Raw genomic sequence first — 22068 nt, 5'->3', positions numbered from 1 at the left:
ACCTCATCAGGTTCACCTGGGCTCACCTTTCAAGCCTGTTGAGGTTCCTCTGAATGGCATCCCTTCCTTCCACCATGTCAACCGCACCACTCAGCTTGGTGTCATCAGCAAACTTGCTGAGGGTGCACTCGATTCCGTCATCAATGTCACTGATAAAGATGTTAAAGTGCACTAATCCCAAGACAGAACCCTGGGGGACGCCGCTTGTTACTGGCCTCCACCTGGACATAGAGCCATTGATCGCCATCCTCTGTCTGCGTCCTTTCAACCAGTTTCTTATCCATCGAGTGGTTCACCCATCAAATTCACATCCCTCCAATTTGGAGATAAGGATGTGGTGGGGGACCATGTCAAGGCCTTGCTCAAGTCCAGTAAATGACATCAGTCACCTTTTCCTTGTCCACCAATGCTGTCACTCCATCATAGAAGGCCACCAGATTGGTCAAGCATGACCTTCCCCTGCTGAAGCCATGCTGGCTGTCTCTGATCACATGCTCATTCCTCATGTGATTAAGAGTTTCATCCGGGATGATCTGTTCCAGGATCTTCCCAGGTACAGAGGTGAGACTTACCCGCCTGTAGTTCCCCGGGTTCTCCTTGCTCCCTTGCTTGTAAATGGGAGTGACGTGACCCTTCCTCCAGTCATCTGGGACCTCATCTGATAGCCACAACTTTTCAAATACGATGGAGAGCGGCTTGGCAACCACCTCAGCCAGTTCCTTTAGAATCCTGGGATGCACGCCATCCAGCCCCATAGACTTGTATGCATTCAGTCTCATGAGGCAGTCTCAGACTTGCTCTGCCCTTACAGTGGATGTACTTACAGGGATTTACTGCCCTGCTCCTCACCTAGAGGTTTAGGGTTGCAGAGCTCAGGGACGTGAGAAATTCTAGAATCCTGGCCACCAGTGAAGACCAAGGCAAAGAACTCATTCAGTACCTCAGCCTTCTCTTCATGTGTTGAAGCCAGTTCTCCTTTTCAATTTACCGAAGGAGGTACACTTGCTTTGGCCTGTCTCTTCTGGCAACGTACCTGTAGAATGTCTTTCTATTGTTTTTCACATCCCTTGCCAAGCTCAGTTCTGCCTGCACCTTGGCTTTCCTGATCCCATGTCTGCAAGTCCAGATGGCATCCCTGACACCAAGCTGAGTGGTTGCAGTTGTTAAACTGGATGGAAGAGAAGCCGTCCAGAGGTACCTGGACAGGCTAGAGAAGAGGGCCCATGTGAACCTAATAGGTTCAACAAGGCCATGTGCAAAGGTCTTGCACCTGGGTTAGGGTAATCCCAGGTATTTATATAGAATGGGGTAAGACCTCCTTGAGAGAAGCTTTGTGGAGAAGGATGTGGGGGTTCTGGTAGACGAGAAGCTGGACATGAGCCAGCATTGTGCACTTGAAGCCCTGAAGGCCAACTGTGTTCTGGGCTGCATTAAAAAAGGGTGGCCAGCAGGGAGAGGAAGTTGATTGTCCCTCTCTACTTGGCTCTTATGAGACCCCATCTGGAGTACTGCGTCCAAGCCTGGGGCCCCCAGTACAGGAAGGACGTAGAGTCTTACAGCAGGTCCAGAGAAGGGCCACTAAGAGTATCAGAGGGCTGGAGCACTTCTCCTATGGAGAAAGGCTGAGGGAAGTGGGTTTGTTTAGCTTAGAGAAGACTCTGGGGAGACCTCATTGTGGCCTTCCAGTACTTAAAGGGAGTATATAAACAAGAGGGGGAATGGTTGTTTACATGTGTTGATAGTGATAGGAAAGGGGGAATGGTTTTAAACTGAGACAGGGGAGGTTTAGGTTAGATATTAGGAGGAAGTTTTTTTTAGGAGGAAGGGTGGTGATGCACTGGAACAGGTTTCCCAAGGAGGCTGTGGATGCCCCATCCCTGGAGGCATTCAAGGCCAGGCTGGATGTGGCTCTGGGCAGCCTGGTCTGGTGGTTGGTGACTCTGCACAGAGCAGGGGGGTTGAAACTAGATGATCACTGTGATCCTTTTCTACCCAGGCTATTCTATGATTCTATGATCTCATCTTGCCCTTTTTCTTGTTTTACTTTCTAGCATCCTGAACACGAAATGTCCACAAGCACATTGGAAACAGCTATTCTAAATAATCCTACTTTTCAGCTTCCTGGGGTTATTATTGGATCATCTGTACTCTGCACACAGTTATGGGCTATAAAAATGATGACAACAGAAATCTGATCTTCATTCCATAGGCAGATAGGCATTGGATACCTCCTCCAGATGCAAGAGGCTGGGCAGGATTTTTCTGTGAAACCCCATCACTTGAATAAGATCTAATGTCTTCAAATGAAAGGCCAGCTGAGGCTTAAAATTTTAAAACTAAATATACCTAATATATGTGTTATAAAATCAAAGCTGTGAACTCAGCATCTTCCACATCTTCTGTACTGCTTTTTACAGGGATAGAGTTCCTTTATAGCAGATCCAGTAGTTCTTTGTTTTAAATTTGTGATAAAAAGAGTGTTGATAACACAGACTTTTTTAGTTGTTGCTGAGTAGTGCTTACCTGCTATAGACTAGTTGGGGGGAACAGAATTAGGATAGCTGACTCAAACTGGCTGAAGGGATATCTCACGTCATATGGCATCATACTCATCAATAAAAGCTGGGGTAAAGAAGGAGGAAGGGGGAAAGATGTTGTATGTCTTCCCAGGAAAGCATTACAGATAAAAAGCCCTACTTTCCTGGGAGAGGCTCAGCATCTGCCCACTGAGGGGAAGTAGTGAATAAATTCCTTATTTTGCTCTGCTTGCACATGCTGATTTTACCAGTAAACTGCCTTAGCTCAACCCAGGAGTTTTTGCAGTTTTACCGTTCTGATTCTCCTGTCCCATCTGTGGAGAATGAATGAGAAGCTGTGTGGTGATAAGCTGCCTCAGAGGGTTCACCTGGAACACTCTGTGGTTAAATTCCATGATTTTCCAAAACTCCAAGAAGGTAACTACATGAATAGGTTAGAATGGTTTTAAGGGTAAGATTGCTTTGGTGTATTTCCTTACAACTTTGGCCTTTGAACTTTTTGGCTGCATACATTGTAATATTCATTAGCATGGCAGACCTTGTGATGCTAGGAGTGTATTTGCTAGTAAGTCGTGCATCCACTTTCAGGAGTAGAAGCCTTCCTTTAAGTAACTCTCACTAAAACATCAGCTATAAATATTCTGTTATTCTTCTCAATAAAGACAAACAAAAACTATATGTTCAAATTTACTTGCAAAAATAAATCATCTATTCTGGGAAAAATCATCCACATAATTATGTATTTACAAACTGCCAAAATATTTTATATCGACCATGATTGTTCATTTAGCAGAATTTTCATTCTCTGAATTGCTTTCTTGGCCATCTCATAGCTCTGTAAGAGTTCTTCTGAGCTGACAGAGTTCTCAAACTGGTAAATCTCAGTAAAATTCTTCTGAGTCTTTGAGATTAGACCCAGTCATTAACTGTCACTAGTTTCATTGGGGTATTCAACATTCAGTATTTGTGTTTATTAAGCATTCCAGACCTAAAGTAGACTCACTAAATTTAAACCCTTCCTTAGTTTTTGTGACACTCTTTCACATTCTTGCAGATTCCTATGGATATGTAATATGTTCCCATATGTACTATCTCCTTAGTACAGCTGGCTGCATCACTTTCCAAGCACACAATATTTCTTATTCTTTAATATATTTATTTCAACATTCAAATTACTTCTGTAGATTTTATCAATTATTTAGAGTACTCAGAATAATGTTTTGGTCATCTCAGTAGCCACTTTCTAAGCCCAAGATCAAAATTTCAGTAAGGCTGAAAGCCCCTTCAGGACTCTGACTTCAAGCTCACAGTGCAGTCATACTGCCTTCACACTTCTTTATTCCTTGCCAACATTCTTCCCCCAGCTCAGACTGGCTAAAGAAAGTATAAGAACATGCAGCTATTAATGTCTTCATATAATAAGCACTCTAACTCTCTGAGAGCCAGACTCATGCCAATTTGGGATCCCAAAATTTATACTGCATTTCGAAATTTTGGCCCAAGTATAACAGGCATAAGAAGCTAAAAGCAGCGGAATAAGCAATCTATACTGTGAGTATTTGCCAGAGTTGAAAATCTGCAAGAGTTATTTCTTGCTCTGCAGCATCATAATTGGATTGTGGAAACAGAAAGTCAGAGCCTTGCCCATAGATCATGCAGAGCTCTTTGCAAGGATCGTGGGAGCAAAGGTAGATTCAGGCAAAAAAATTCCAAAAGTTCAGCTTTGCGTTTTCAAGGTGCAGAAGTGTTTTACCATGTGGTTCTTGGTTTGATGTGGGGTGCAGGTAGATAATACAGGCTGAATCAATCTAAGAAATTCCAGCAGAAAAAAGGAGGGAGGGAGGTGGAGAGAGAAGGGAGAGGGAAAGAGAGAGAATGCTGCTTGTTCCGTGAGTTGCATTTTCTCAGTGAGGAAAGAGAAGAATTAGAACCCAGATAAAAGGAGAGAGCGCATTGAAGGAGCAGGGATGAGTGAAGGGAATAAAGAAACCTGCAGTCTTACCTGAGTGTCCTTACAAAGAGTGCTGACGCACCATGTTTGTATTTTCTCTGCTGTGAGTAAATATGAAACACCCAGGAACTAGGAATGGAATACAATAGTAGCATAATTTAGATGATGTAATAATTATCTTAACCTCTTAAATAATCTTTTGAAAATGACCAAATATATGACCTCAGTTTAAATAACATCATGTATAGTGCAAAAACTAAAAAATAATTTATTTCTGACAAGTTTCCCTTCAGTCTCAATGCTCTGTTTTATGTCCACGGTGAGTTTTCCTGACTTTTATACCAAAGATAAATCACAGAATTGTAGGGGTTTCCCCTTGTCCTGTCAAAAAAAGATAAAGATTTAGGAGTGTCCAGAACATGGAAGCATTCTACAGTAATTTCTAAGGATTTTAACACACTTTCTCCCTACCTTGAGCATCACACCATGCTCTGTGTGGTCTTCATCATCTTCATCATCTTCAAGGTGTGGGGGGCAGAATGGCGAGGCCAGACTGTTCTCAGTGGTGAGTGGAGACAGGACAAGGGGAAACGGCTGGAAACTGCAGCACAGGAAGTTCTGCACAAACATGCGCAAGAACTTCTTTACAGTGAGGTGACAGAGCACTGGAACAGGCTGCCCAGGGAGGTGGTGGAGTCTCCTTCTCTGGAGATGTTCAAGACCTGCCTGGATGCCTACCTGTGCGACCTGCTGTAGGGAACCTGCTTTGGCAGGGGGGTTGGACTCGATGATCTCTGGAGGTCCCTTCCAACCCCTACAATTCTGTGATTCTGTGATTCTGTGATTCTAGATAGTGCCTGATGGGTACAGTTGTCTCTAGAGTGAATGCAGCCTGCTCCCAGCACTGAAGAGCCAATGTGTGGTCACCATCACAGGCCCAAGGGCATGATCTCTTTTGCGTTCAGGCTCCCTGGTGTCAAGAGACAAGTACAGTATATTAAAAACTGTGTTGACAAATCTATTCAGTGACTTCCTTATAATGCTCTGAATTCAGTCCAAGTGCTTCCTAATCCACATAACGAAAACAGAATAAAATATTCAGAGACAGAAATGTAGTATGTTCTGGTGAACTTCTGGCCAGAGATTCTGTGAGGTTAAGATCAAGAGCATCATTTCCAAAGAAAAGTAAACCAATTCAAGATAAGAAATAAAAGGAAGACATGCTGCAGTTGTAATGGTTTTATTCCCTGGTTTATTTCACACACTTTCCACTGCTTCCAAATACTTGCTACATTTAAATCACTAGTGGTACTGAAACACCTGTATCCTGTCTCTGTGGTGCACCCTGGTTTTGTGCTCTTGCTGTGGATTTAAATCATGATTGGATCTGGGGCTGAGCAATAAAGTTCCTCTGTATCACACAAAAAGGAACATGACAGCTGTAGGGCAGGTACTCTTTTCTAATTTACTTTTAGTGTGTGCCATAGCCCAGACTTGAAACTCATTTTACCTATTAAATTACTACTTACAGCCAGAATATTGGTGGCTCCCTTGAGTTTCTTTGCTTCTTCCTATTATGATTACTGATATTTCATGTGGCTTTTGGTCTACTTCTTATGAGCATTAGGAAGTGCTCTCTTGCTGGTGGTGGTGAGTAGTTGGTGTTTGTGTCTGTAATTGTGCCTCCAGTGCAGGGGAATCCTCCTTCACTTGCTCCACTACATAATTACCACTGTTCTCCAGATGTGTGCTACTGCTACCCAGAGGATATGCTGGCTGGGCATCATTTCAGTATTCTTGATTGGCAGGAGCAGAAGCAGATACTGAGGTATCACAGTGTGCTTTGGATGCCTCAGACATTGCTAACATGTAAGTAAAACACCTGAGTATTAAATAGATCCTTCTTTATGCACCTGAAGTATATTACTGATTTTTTGCAAGTAAAGATCCAGTACTTTTCTCTCCTCCATTTCTTACTATTTTTACTTTTTTAAAAATTGTTCTAAAAAGTAATTTGAAAAGCAAATGTTTAGGCATGAGCAATTACCTAAAGAAGATGGAGTCTGCTTAGGAAGTAGTCAAATACACATTCTGATTCATCCCAGCCAGAAGTAAACAAAATACTAGACCTCTGAATTTGGTCACATGAACTGTATCTGAAGTGCCTATTTCTTTCCAGTACTATAAGGAAGCAAAGGTTGCCTCGTCTGGATGCAATCTGAACATCTAGTATACAGAAATCTAAAAGTAGATCAATCCCTCCTTGGGCAGTAGGCAGTTTGATGAAAGCATCATAGTAAAAATGGACACATAGAAGTTTATTTGTTTTTTTTCCTCTCGAGGAACCAATGAAGCGGTCAGGTTTGCTGTTCAAAGAATAGTTCCCCATTACTTTGCACAAAGCAGGTTTCCTAATGAATCAGTGTCTAAAATACTCTTTCAGCAAGCATTGCCTTGTAAATTGGGCAAGCTTTGTGACAAAGCCAGGAACAGGGCTTAAAGCAAATACAGCAATGGGGGCTCTGGCTCATAAACCAGAAACCTACTGAATAAGCATGATGTCTCACGGTGGTTTTTTTTGTGGGTTTTGTGTGTGTGTGTTGGTTGTTTTTTTTTGTTTTTTTTTTTTCCTGAGTGCTGTACAACTTTCAGAGACATTAACAGACATTAATTTTCCCATGTGGAATTTTTCATTCAGGTTAATTTAAAACTAATTAATTTTTGAAGGTAATGGGTCTCTAACGTATTGTACAAATGTATATTAACTACTCTTTTTAAGAATTAATTAAGAAAAGCACAGAAAATCAAGGAGACTATCTGTGGTTAAATTAGTTAAGGATGAACTTATCCAGATTCAAAATAACTGTTTTCTTTACATGGTGATGGTTAGAACATTTCAGAGAATAAATAAAAGTCTCTGTGAAAAGATCAAAATATGTAGTCTATAAATACATTGCTTCAACATAATCTCTTGAAGTTATTTTCATATTGTATTCATCTACTGCCATGAAAATTTCCCCTATTCTGTTCATGTTTCTGCATTTAAAACTGAAATAAGACTAAGAAAAACACTTGAACAAGAGAATACATCAACTTTCTTTGGAAAATCTGGGGAGGCAGCGAGACATGAAGACTGAGCCTTACTTCTGTGCACAATGAGTGCCACAGAGAAGAGTAGATCACATAGGCTGATTCTGTGTGTAATACAGATTATAACTTCTCCATTTAGAGAGTGAAATTAAAACCAGTGTCAGTGAACCATTACAATTTCTTTGCCAATCATGCATGAATGATCTCTTTTCTTATGAGCAGAGCAAGTAGTGGAAGACTTGCAATACACAAAATAATCCATTTTCTTTCAGTCTAAAAATCATTTGAAAAGTGGTACCTGCATCTCTGCACTTGGTCCTTATGGTATTTGGAGTAGGTCTTTATAGTAGATAAGCTTTGTAGCTCAGCAACAATGAAGTATTTAGTCAGTTGAGTACTGAAAGAACACTGTTTAAAAATTTTTCAACTGCCATCTCATTGAACATCACAGCTTTCCTAATCCTAGTGTAACCAATTTGCAGACTTAAACAAGAGTACCACCAATTTAGTTCAAGTTCAAGTTTTAGTTTGAAAATTATTTCCATTTTTACTCATTACTTTCCTTAAGAAGAAAGACATAGAAAATAAACAGGCAGCTTGTTAGGTAAGTCAAAAGCAAACAAGATACAGCTAAATTGAAAATGGTATTTTTCAGTTTGCAGTTCTTAAGCAAAATATGACTTGGGTCGTACTGGCAGAATTCCATTCCAGACTTTCAATAAAACCATTAAGACAAAATTAAGATGATAACATAAACCATGAGCAGACTGTCACATGGTGAAACTCCTGACTGAATGTGAACTGAAGCAGCCAGCCACTTCCCAGCAATCCTTCTCACTTACATCATTTTTTAAATCCCATAAACAGAACAGCTAAAACCAAGGCTTAATCTGGAATATAGAAAGTGTCTCTCAATTCATATCTGCGCAAGAAATATTTCAGTAAATGGTGAGTAGGCTGGAATTTCACTCAGAAAGAATAAATCGCCATTATCTGTTCTCTTTTTGACTAAGGACCGTAATTGTGGCCTTTCCAACCACTACGGATAGTAATTCTGGCAGCCAGAGAGCAATCATAAACAATGTTGAAACAAGATTCCCAGAAAAATTGCACTGTCTCAAAGAAGGTAAATCAGCTGTATTTTACAGAAACAAGTGCTTAACTATTACACTATAAATGGTAAAAGCTAATGCTATTGAAACTAATAGTGAAGTAAACTTTCTGTTACAAATGTATTGTAAGGTGATGTATGATCATTTTGAAAGAACAAATTAGTGTAATGTCTCAAAGATGACAAGAGCAAAACGCTGAGGAAAATAGACAAGAACAAACAGCAGGAGACTAGAAGGTAATTCAAGGGCAGAGGAAAAAGACTGCAAACACCAATCTGAGTTTCTGCTGTCTGTGAATGGCAGCAGACAGGAAAAGCAGGTCAACCCACCAGGTGGTAGACGGCAATTGTTTGATGCTAAGCTCTGCAGACAATGCTCTATGTAACATGCGTGTTCAGAGCACAGTACAGTATGTAAGCAGCTATATTGTTACAGTAAAATTCTCTCTCAAAGGGGATGGCAAATTCAGCCAGGTTTTCTGGAACATTTTCTCAAAAATAATTGCTGTCATGTAGCGGAGCACCAAGAACTGACCCCATTCCTGGACACCTGTTCCTGTGAAGTTCTCCACTCCATTTTCACTGCAAACATGAATTTTCCCCCAACACTTCACTCCCACTTCAGTCCTTTCCATACAGCACCAGCTTCTGATCCTCTGAAAACTCTCTGCATGTTTTTCCTCGAGTTAGTTTTCTGATCTAACTGCCAAGTTCTCCCCTTTGTCATTTAAGTTCCTATATTTCATCAACTCTTTGTTTCAGTGCTGCACTGTGGTGTTTTCTTGATAGTGTTCCATACCATCACATGATTCTTTCAGACATTTCTCCCCAGAAATGACCATCTGCTCTCCCATACTATCTAATATTTAGGCTGCATCATTTCTAGACTGGAATAATAGATTCTTTTACCATCTTCACACTCAAATCAGTTTTCTCATAAAAAGTTTCTCTTATGGTGAAGAAAGAAAAAAAAAAAACAACCAAAAAGCAGAAAGTCAGCGACACTCTTTTTGTTTCCTTTGTAGAACAAAAACAAATTATGGAACTAACGTCTTTTTTCTTTTTCCTTTTTCCTTTTTTCTTTTTTCTTTTTTTTCTTTTTTCTTTTTTCTTTTTTTCTTTTTTTCTTTTTTCTTTTTTTTTGTGGTGGTGGTGTACTACATCCTTTCCATCAGTTTTTAATAATCTCTTTTTATGTGCTTTGGCTGAGCGAGGAAAATTGGTTTGAGCATGGGAACAGTGTGTGAGTAGCTCCACTTGCAACATAATGTATTTTTTCTAAAATGTAACTTCATCATTTCAAGGAGGTAGGTATATTAACTCATCTGAGCCTACACTCTAGCTATTGTGTAAATGTTTGCATCTTTTGCATCTGTGTTTAAATAATCCCAGGTAACCTGTAGTTTTAATGAAAAAAAATATAAATATGTATATGCAAGCATTCACATATTCATAGAAAGTAGCAGATGAACATAGAACAGGGACAGACTTCTTGTAATACTCTTACAGCAGGTAGCCACATCATCCAATAAACTGAAATATAAGATACTGTTATACAGTAATAGTGCATTTCCTAAAATTGTTTTTCTGAAAAACAGTATTTCACTCTCATTTCCTTTCCAGCTTAAATTTATTCCTGGACAGTTTGTTCCCACTTGTTCACGAGCCAAAACTATTCTTAAGCTTACATAGTTCCTTCCTGTCTCTGGCTTTACCATCCTGATGTACTTAAAGACAGCAATCTTACTCTTTCTCTGCTTTTGTTCTTTTAAAAGTCTAAGCTCTTTCTGTGTCTTTTCATGAAATAGACTCTTCCTTCCCCTTAGGATCATAAAAGCCTGTCTCTTATACTTTCTCAAATTCATCTCTTCTGACTACGAATGAGGAATTGAACACAATATTCCAGATGAGGTCTCATCCAAGCCTGCTACAGTGGCATTAATATTCTCCCTCACTCCACTGGAAACATCTCCCCTGACACATCCCAGTCTTTCATTAGTTTTTTTTGCTGCCACATTACAATGGTAGCACACAAATTATCCTGTGATTGATGAATGTGCTCAGACACACTTCCTTCCCATTGGCACCCCACTGATAAGCTCTAAGATTAGTACAAGGCCTTTGCTTGATTTATTAGTCCCTAATAATTAAAATCCTCTATACTTTGTAATTTTGAATGCTATTCTATTTGCATTATATAAATCTTAATGTAGAACAACTCTCTATGAATAACATCCTTTTATTAGATTATTGACAATACCAGTAATTTCAAATAAACAACACACTTCATTAGGACACTCTTACTTTTTGAGTGAAGTTCATTAATGAAAACATTACCTTACATTAATTTTGAAAACAATTCTTTAATGCGTTCACTTAAAATAGTTAGCTTATACTTCTTGTTTCAGCATCATCCAGTTGGTTTCTTTCTTTTAGCTGATTTTTCAGTCACTTAAAGCTTTTTATTCTTTTCTCAGTTTTTACTAGCAATTCTCCATGTGGAAATATTGTGTACTTTATTAAAAAGTAAATTTTAATGAACCAAATTCACTACGTCTTCCACAATCCCTAGTATTCTAAACCCAATTATCTTATGAAAGAAAGATGTCATTTTACTCTAGTTTAATCTGATTTTTGTAAATCTATTTATTCTATTTCACTTTTATTTTTTTTCTAAACTATTCTTTAGACCTTCCAGTTGTCCAAATCTGTCCAAGTTACCTTTTCCACAATCCTAATAAATATTCACTTACTGTCAGTGACGCATTTTTCTTCTGCATTCTACAAGTCTGCTGTTTCATCTATTTCCAAGACTACTTTTCTGATTTTGCTGAATTCAAGTTACAATGCTTTTAAATTCTACTATTTTACATCACTTTCCATTACCACTGCTATTAATAGTTATGATCAGCCACTGTTTTGAGACCTATTAGATTCACTGTATCCCTTCCCCGTCTTTAACACTACAACCCTACTTTTTCTACCTTCATTCCTTTCTACTTCCTCTTTTTGTAATTCTAAAAAGCTTTATTATTAAAAAAAAAGGGGGGGTGGGGGGGAAATAACTGCCACAGCACATGATGGAATAAATTTTGCCTCCTTAAGTGTGCAGCTAAATAAATTTGTCTATCTCCAAGGATTTTCCACTTCTTGCTGCTGAGTCAGAGTGCCAGGGATAAATCCAGCACTCAGAGTTTACATCAGAGGTATTGCCCATAAATTAAACTCATGGCCTCTTTGAGATGAGAAGAATGCTAGTTTCGTACAACTCTGTATTAGCTGAACAATGTAACTCACACAGTATCTTCAAGGTTATTTTCACATGACTTGGTCAGATCAGGTTGTACCTCACTTCCTACCTACAGTGGCACAGGGATCAACTCAGAAATGCATGGAAAAAGTCTAAATCCCTAAAGCACCAAAGTAAAAATAATAAATAAATTGCTTGTTAACTCCTATGCTGTAGTAGTATTTAGATAGTCATTTAAAATTAATTCCGTTGGCTGGCTTATTGTACTTCTCAATCGTTTCTTCTTCACAGAATTTTCTGAAGGGAGGGGTAGGGATGGCAAAGGCAGTGATTAAGGGGGAATGAAGAGAAGGGCAAAAGGAGATGCCATCTTGATGCATCTTTTTCATCTCAGAGTTATCACTGTCTCCAGTCATAACCAACAGTGCGATAGATGGCTGATGCTTCTTGGTTTCTTATGGAAGGTGTGAACAGGTACTGAATGCTCCTAAGCACAACAAATTAAGAGAAAAGATCTTGTGCTATTTAAAGGGGGGATACTGTTCAAATACTGCAGTCCCCTGAGAGAAGCTGTATTTATAGGAGAACTTTTGCTTATCTACTGAAAGTCACAGATAACAGAATCACAGAATCACAGAATGGCCAGGGTTGGAAGGGACCTCAAGGATGACGAATCTCCAACCCCCCTGCCACATGCAGGGCCACCAATCTCCCCATTTAATACTAGACCAGGCTGCCCAGGGCCCCATCCAATCTGGCCTTGAACACCTCAGGGAAAGTGACGCTAAAGTTTTATACCTTCCACCACTCACACCTCAGCAAATTCACATTTTAGAAATGAACAAAAAAAAAAAAAAAAAAGGGTTCAAGTTTTCCTACGTTAGCCACAAGAGCCACTTGTATAGAGATAGCTACCATGGCTTCTATTTTTTTTTCCAGTGAGTTATTGAATTATTTGGACATCCTCTAAAGCTGTGTGATCTGCTAGAAAAGCAAACCTTAAGAATTTACTATCATGCAACAATAACCTGGAGAGATAAATACTCTGCAGAGAGGGAGCCGAAAGCTGCAGAAAATTAATAACAGACATTTCTCTATGAAAGAAAAGTGAACTACTCCTAGCTAATATTTCTTTCTTTCTTGTCTAACATTTCACAGACTTTTGCATTTTTCCAGGATACAATCAGGGGCCTTCAGCCCTTCAAATTTTCAGAGCCAAACAAACCAGAAAAGGTTGTTTTGGAAAAGTTGACATCCTCTTTCTTGGTCAAGAGGTAAAATTGTGCTTTTATTTTTCAGCTGTTTCATTACTGATCTTAATGTTGATGTATATTTTGAGTCTATCTGTAGGTAGGACAGATAGAAAAAAAAAATGAGGAGGATGATTGAGGATGATCGTATGCACACAGGACAAAATACTGCATATATAAGGAATACAATGAGAGTAGAGGAAAAGTGGATAATTAGAAAATACTGGTCTGTATTTGGTGCCTCTGCCATACCAACAATTGGGCTTTGATGTCACAGCAAGGGAAGGAGGGAAGGAGGGAAGGAGGGAAGGAGGGAAGGAGGGAAGGAGGGAGGGAGGGAAGGAGGGAGGGAAGGAAGGAAGGAAGGAGGGAAGGAGGGAAGGAGGGAAGGAGGGAAGGAGGGAAGGAGGGAAGGAGGGAAGGAGGGAAGGAGGGAAGGAGGGAAGGAGGGAAGGAGGGAAGGAAGGAAGGAAGGAAGGAAGGAAGGAAGGAAGGAAGGAAGGAAGGAAGGAAGGAAGGAAGGAAGGAAGGAAGGAAGGAAGGAAGGAAGGAAGGAAGGAAGGAAGGAAGGAAGGAAGGAAGGAAGGAAGGAAGGAAGGAAGGAAGGAAGGAAGGAAGGAAGGAAGGAAGGAAGGAGAATATTAGTCTTCTTTACATTCTTTTTTTCTTCTGTTAATTTTTTTCCTTTCACTATCCCATCTTTCCATTTCTGATTTCTTACAGTACTTCTTTCATCCTGTGATGTTGAGCAAAGCTTGTGCTAATTCCATGAAAAGTTGGCATTGGAGGAGACAGCATTACTAGAGGTCCATCTTTTAGGTATCCGCATTTTCCTTCTCTAAAAAAATTCAGCCTAGTACAGAGTTTGAAACAAGTACACAAGCAGTACTCCCAGTCTTAGTATGCTTCCTCCCTTCCCTTTATTTGTGTCTCACTGGCTGGGGATTGCTGTCTGTGGAAACACTGGAGATTGTTTCCTGTCTATGAAAAGCACAATATGTTGAATGTAGTGTGATATGGTCACCACGCAGTAATTTAGACTTAGATATCAAAGAGATGTGATATTGCCTAAAACTGTGTTTGGTTGGTTCTTTTAAATTGCAATTTTACAGAACCCTGGTTGTAATTTTATCTTGTAAGTGTATATTAAGATATTCCCTCAGAACAACAAGCTTTAGATGTGGTCCAACTGCAGTTTCAGGAACAGTCCAGTGATTGTTGTAATAAACATGGATTACTGAGAAACGGCTTCTTCCTCTTGCTTGACTACAGTTCTTTTAATCCAATCTTGGGTAACTTGCTTAGATTTTGTATTTCTAAATCCTTTTTTAGCCAAAATGAGATGAGTTCTTCAGTTTTATATTTTACCATTGGGAAACAAGGAGCTCTGAGGATCTGTAGTTCTGGGGTATTATTACTATATATACATATAAATGGTCTAAGGCTATGATAGCAGACAAATGGATATAGAAGTTAATGTGCAAATATTTAAAGGTTTGTGAGTGTATCCAAACAATAGCACATAAAAAGGAGAACTGTGTTCACATTCAGAAAGAACATTACGATGCAGTGTGGATTTCTGAAAAGTGTGAGAAAATGATATAAGTACCTGGGAATTTCATTGAAAAGATTGAAAATTTTAGAAAACTCTTTCTTGTGTCTTTTAAAACACAGCTTGTATACTATGGTAAGCCTGATCTTTACAGACAATAATAAGAGTTTTATTTATGGTTGTTGTTTAAGCCAGCAGGCAACTAAACACCATATAGCCTTTCTTTCACTCTCCCTTTCCAGTCTTCCAGAGAAGAGAATTTGGAAAAAAAAAAAAAAAAAAAAAAGTAGAACTCATATAAAATACTTATTAAGACAAAAAAGAAAGGGAAAAATAACAGTCATTAGAATCATACGAATATATATATTTACAAAACAAGTGATGCACAGACACTACGAAGAAAAACAGCTCTGTCCTAATGAAACCATGAAAGCAACAGGAACAAAACCTTCTGTAGTACAATTACGATGTTAATAACTATTATTTCCACCAACACACACACGTGAATTATTCTGTATTTTCAAGCTCATATTGAAAGATCTCTGCATAATCAAATTGCCCGTTTCAAACATAATTGAGAAGTATGTCATCTTAAGAAACATGAAGAATGTTTTGGAAGACATGTGACAGGTCAAAGACAGCTCACGTTTCTTACTATTGAGCAAGCAAGAAAATTAAAACAGAAATCGTAATGCACAGCTGTACTTCCTTTTCATTGTTAACGTGAATCCTGAAATAATTGCACTGAATCTCACAGAGAATAGACATGTTATCATTTGGGTCAGTAGCTATATTCCTACTTTTCATCCTGAATGTTACAGTGTTTATAAACTGCTCTTCCTCACATGGAAATGTGGTGTAATGCACTTATTTGGAAATCAATAAGGAATTGTGGAGGGTTAGACTCTGAGTGTGTTAGCCATAAAATTTCTACTTTTGCGTTAGCAGGTAGAGACTTCTGACACTTAAAAGAAGAAAATACTACATCTAATGTGCACAAGTATGAATTTGCTAATAAGCAGAGTTGACATCCAACCTAGATATTTTGTCAGCCATGTTGAAAGTAAGGACCCGTGGGAGATCTAATTATATATATGTTCACTGAACAGTGGGTGTGTTTCCAACAAAAACATGATTACAAAGGTAACCTTTGGAAAGAAAAGTTGCTTTAGACAGATGTTTCTACTGCCTAATTTAAAGCAAGCAGATTGGAGAATGTAACTGTGAATGGATCCTCACTTTGTGATTTGGTTTTGAATTAACTCTGTTTTTCTCCTTTCATTCATCTAGTCACAGCAGGTGGACTAACTGATTTCCTTTGTTTAGTTCATAACTGAAAACCTAATTACTATTTTTTTTTTTCCTTCTGGGATATTTTGCTGCAGTGAAGCCTGAACTGGTTAACAATAAAACATAAAGAGGGAGGTGGAATACCACTGTTTAAATTCTATAAATACATGCTGGTTTTATATACATATACATCTAAAATGCGGGTAGAATAGCAAGCGCTGTGCTACTGTTATGTCCATGGAACAAGTATTACTGAAAATTTCTTTGATGTGCCCACAGTAAGATGCCATGGCACTATTTTCCCAATGTATGAAACTGACTTTAACAGGTATTAAAATCACTTTTTACTTTTCTGAGGAAAGTCTTTAGTGCAACTGCAGTTTACAGTGACTCCTATTGAAAATTAAACAAATCTTTCTAGGGAGGACAAAGAAGTTGTTCTTGATGTGGAAGGGTGTACAGAGCTCTGCTTTGAGCAACCTCATAATAACCTAATGTAGATTTAACATACTACTGTTTCCAAAGTTCCTTACAGTTCCTAGATCTGTATCTCTGGTTTCTGTTCTATTATACAAGTAGTCAGTTTTCAGTAATTCATTTTTGAAGCAGCTCTCATGTTGTGCAATGTGATATATATCAGATGTGAGCATTTTATCTACTTTCAGCAGGTTGATCTGGAAGTATCCATTCCAACCACCAGGTATGACTTGCCTTATCTAATCATAACTGTATGAAAACATCCCTCACTGCATGAAATAATCCCAAGGAATACTTCAGGCATGGTATGTACAAGTGCTTCAAGTGCATTGTGAATGAGGAATAAAATTGCAATTTGCCAAGGCAAAATGGAAATGCCAGGATCAAACCATTACAATAATGGGTGGCAAAAGCATACAAATATAGGTTCAAAAATAGTTTACCAGAACTGTCCATTGAGTTTTGCATGTAAAGACATACAGCATAGTGTGGCTTAATTTTTATTCCAAGACAGAGAATCAAAGATACATGTAAAAATAAAGAAAATATTATCCACCAAAAATAGAATGTTAGAGAAAAAGGAGGGGTAAAAATGCTTTGTTTGTGAAGTAGCCTTTCAGCTTGCTTTTTTTTTTTTTTTTTTTTTTTTTTTTAATTGCAGGAGATATTTCTGTATTTTAATAAAATAGAATTATTTGTGTAGATGATACTTTAACTGTACAAATTTGTCACTTCTAAATTGCAGCTATAAGAAATTTCCAGACTTAGTGGATATTAACACTTTCTGTTAGCTTGTTTCCTACTCAATTGTACATCTCCCTCAGAAACTTGTATTTAATAATGTGATGAAGAATCACATATCATGTCTATAACTACAGTAACATATGATGTTACAAGAATCTTAAACTGCACCTAATTCTGATAATTTTCAATTGAGTAAAATAATAATAACTGATATTAGAAAAAAAGCAGAATTAAGGCAGTATTTTGTGGATTTTTTCAGCACCCTGGCCAACAACCCAGTCTACACTGAACTTGTTGCCTTCTGGGCTTTCAGAACAGATTAACAAGTATGCTCACCACAGGGTACAGGTTAACAAATCTACTTACTATAGGTCATCAGTTCTTTTATATATGCACACATGGATAAATATTAGAGCAGGAGGAACTTTTTAAACAGCATGTCAAGATTTAATAGAAACCAAGTGCATTTAGCGCTCTGCAAATCAGCTCTAATTTTAGGACACAGAAATCTGAAGCAAAAAAAAAAATAAAAAAATCAATGGTTACTTTTAGAAGTTAGTATCTTAAAAATAAAGTATGACTGCTGGCCAAAAGGACAATAAATAAATATTTTTCAAAGAACAATACGAATTCTAAAATTCATTGCTAATCTTTCACTGTATTTTCATACTATCTTGGTTGTACCATATCACACTCTCACTGTCTCAAATTCCTAAATATTTATTACTTTTTAAAATAAATAAATAAATAATCCACAACCAACCAATCAACAACAACAACAAAGTAGAAATTCAGCAAATTTAAAACTTTAATGGAGACTTATACTCATAAAGGTCTATCGAGGTTGGTCAAAAAGTCTTCACTCTACATTGTTAGCTCAGCATAATGATATATCAAGTACAAACAAACTTTGCATGTTTTCTGACTGTGTATCAAAAGAAAGCAAAAATGTACCTGCTTAATGTTCAGCAACAATCCAAAACCCCAAATAAGTAGAAAATTTTATGGACACAAGAGAGGTGTCCTACAAAGTATTTTCTGGAATATTTCTGCTCTACATAAATATTTACTATCCTGTCAAATTTATAGTACTGAAAAAAAAAAATCTATGTAATTCACATTTTTATATTGTTCATATGATTTATGGTTTCTTTGATACATATTTTCTCTTGAAATTAATTCTGCTTCTCAAACCCTTGCATTCCTTTCTGTTCTATTTTGGAAATTGAATGCATGTATAAATGAAACCATGCTAATTTTAACATGAAATCACTATTTTTCATTCTCAAGAAAATGGGCAGAGCTACTCACATTTATTTGCCAAAGGAAAGTCCAGGTGTTTTGGAATAATATAGAAGGGCTGTATATTTTATTCCTCTTAATCTGTCTTTTCCACAAGCTATGGATATTTGCAATCATTTACCAACTATGACTGTATGTATTCATATACAACTTGTTTCAGGGGACAGAATGTCTGTATACATACACATTCTTAACTTTCCTAGCTCCAGTACAGGTACAAATTCCTGATCTAAATATAATTATTCAGCATATGTTTCAGCATTTTTGGCATTTCAAGTGAAAATATTTTGCACCATATATTTCAAAAGTTTTATTAGGCAAAATTATCCCTTTGTTCTTTCAGAGAAAAGGCTCATTGTTCTCTGAGTTGGATTCAGATTTCTATCTGAAGTGTTGTAATACAGAACAACTAAAATTGATTCATTTTTTACTTGTTTTATATAATAATGTCCAGTCATGAAATATTTGGTCTTCTTTTATCATAATTCATGTTTTCTTCTTCCAGAAATTTTTACATTTCAAAGCACTTTATGAATCTATTTTCTCTAAACTGCTTGGAATGCTATGAGTACAATAAATAATTTTAAAATTATTTTTAAAATTAGTATTAGATTTTAATAACTTCTCATAGGAGTGTATCCCATGAACTCACTATTATTCCACCTGAGATGTTTTGTGTCACTTCTGATTCCTCATTATTTTCTGCAGCCTGGTGACCAGAACTGTGTACATCTTTCCTCAGTTTTGGTTTTGAAACATGTTCACAAATAGCACAAGTATTCATATAAGTTCATTACAGGATCACAAAACTAGGAATTTAGACAACACTGGAGATGAGAAAATACAAGATGTGATCAGAACATGAAATGCTAATAAGTTGAAAGACTGGTAAGAAAAAGTCTTGTTTTACCACTGTAGCTCTTTCTAACTTAACTCAATTTCCGTGTTTGCTTTCAGAGGTTATTGACATTTTGTCATGTTCTAACCCTTGGCAAATTACAGTGAAGGAGTAATTTTGCTGGATCTATCCAGTGATCTAAGATCTAAGATCTTTATTGGATCTATCCCTTTACATGAAGGATTTTGTGAATCCCTTTTGGAGGAAAGAAGAAATGGGTCATATGATGAATCCCTGTGCTCCTGGGGCATTTTCACACCCTTTCCCTCTATTCTTTCATCTTTCACTTCTGCTATTCTTTGATGTATGGCATTGATGTACATCTGGTGTCCTTTCTGAAAATCTGCATTATTTTGGATAAACCAACCAAATTTTTCTATCTAAATCATAACAGAAAATCACAAGTGAATCACAAGCAAATGAAGGCTGCCCATGAAATGCAAGGCAGGAAAATCTGCCAAGTAACAAAGGCCTGTGGCTAATAATTGAGTGACAGAATGCTTAAGAAAAAAAAAAATTAAAGGAACAATTTACGATAAAAAAAATGCACTGTCCCTCAGAACTGTTCATTTCTCCTCCTTTTCAGACTGCATTTACTTACTGATCTAACACTGGTAGGTATGTTGAATTTTTATGAAACTTTTCAGTGTTGGCAATATATTTACTAACCTCATATACTGTTTTTTCACACAGTAGAGCATGAAAAGTCTCCATGATGTTCATATAGGTAATATTTCTTCACTGATTCTTGTCATCTCTCATTGTCATCTACTCAAATAAGTTAATCAAGTTTCTTGAGCCAGCTCTCCTTTTTATGAATTCATCTTTTAAGTTTGCCTGGCTTCTCCCTCTTTTTATGGAAAAGACTCAGGACAAAAATATATTTAAAAAAAAGAGAAAACAAAATGAAATAAGTAGAAAATTACAGAAGAAATAGAAAGGCGTAGGTACATTTATTTTAACGGTACCCATAGCCCTGTACTGAAGGAGCAGGAGCCCCTTCACTGCTAGGCTGTGCTTGCAAATTCATCTTCATCTAGTTAATAGGCTAGAGGAATGTTCTTGAGCACTATCTAACTTTTAAATTTCAGCTTGCAGCCATTCCCAGCATATCAGTAAGCAGGCATTTCTCTGTCTTACCTAATATTGTGAGAAATCTCACATGAAGTGTTTATATACAAATTATATTCAAGTTGAATTTAAATTTTTAGTTTTTTTCCCACTCCAGTTTGGGACCCTTATTCTCTCTCATCCAGTTTTCATGAATACCTGTAGTTCTGCTGTTTGCTACCAGTTAAGTATGAGATTTTACAAGTAGTATCTTTAAAAAAAATTGCATGTGTATTTATATAAACATAAACACAACAGATATGTAACTATAACTGTACATATTGCAAATATAGTATTAATTCATCTTCTACTGCATATTTTACTACAATTCCAACATAACTTTCTTCACTTTATTTTCTTACATGAGTGCTGCTCTGAAGTAATGCCTCCTATGTTATTATGTTGGCCCACGACATCAGAGGCATGTGCTGGCAGTATGGTAGAAAAGATTGAGTCTTCCCAGCAAAATTCTGTTACATTTTGTTGCTGTGTGACAGATGGCAGGGGAGGGGCAGTCTGACAAAATGGTGTTTGACTTGGAAGCGCATATGAAGCAAAGGCGTGTCACTGAATTCCTCCATGTTGAAAAAATGGCACCCATTGTCACTCACTGATACTTGCTGAACACTCATGGAGACCAAACAGTGGCTGTGAGCACAGTGAAACTGTGGATGATGTGTTTCAGCAGTGGCTGCAGAGACAGAGGGTCACATCTACTATTGCAGATTTTTATGAGCACAGCATGCAGGCTCTGGTTCATAGCTGGTGAAAATTCATAGCTAATGGTGATGAGTATGTTGTAAAATAGTGTTTTGTGGTGGAGAATTTTCTCTACCAAACAGTGCTATTGTGTTCTTTGTATCTGTTGTAGTTTCCATGGAAATAAATCAGAGGCATTACTTTTGGAGCAAACTATGTAAAGTTCTTCATGAATGTGTATCTTCTCAGTAGCTGACTTGACCTTCCAATCTAATGCGCTCACATGCCTGTTTAAGCACGATTTTGTATTAAAACAATGATTTTCTTCCTGTTCATTTCAGTATGGAAGCATCTCAAATGCATTAACACCTTTAGCTTCATAGAAGACTTGTGAACTTAGACTGTAGGTTTTTATAGAAGAAAACTGTGAAAAACCGATGGTAAAATGATTATGTTTTCATACATCTTGAGTGCTCTGCTTGTAAAAGCAGCTCCCAAGGACCTGCTTTTTCAGCCACTTGACCAATTCACTTAGTTCAATAGCAGTATGTGTGTACAGCACCCATGCAATTCAGACCAGGATGTCTCTGAACAGATGCAAAGAGATCACACAACGAGTAAATTTTTCCTTTCTGAACCCCATCTGCTAGTAACAAAAGCCTCTAAATTCAGCTCGGCAGACTATGGCTCAGTATTTCCTAGTCAGCATATACTTTCCAAGACTCAGAGCATTAGGTGCATGTTTGAAAAGGTGTCATGTCCAGAATTCTAGTATTTCTCTATGTAAATTCATTTGCTGTTTCCTGG

The sequence above is a fragment of the Lagopus muta genome, chromosome 1 (assembly GCF_023343835.1).
Source record: "Lagopus muta isolate bLagMut1 chromosome 1, bLagMut1 primary, whole genome shotgun sequence".
Classification (NCBI taxonomy): domain Eukaryota; kingdom Metazoa; phylum Chordata; class Aves; order Galliformes; family Phasianidae; genus Lagopus; species Lagopus muta.
This window is presented reverse-complemented; position numbering follows the sequence as displayed.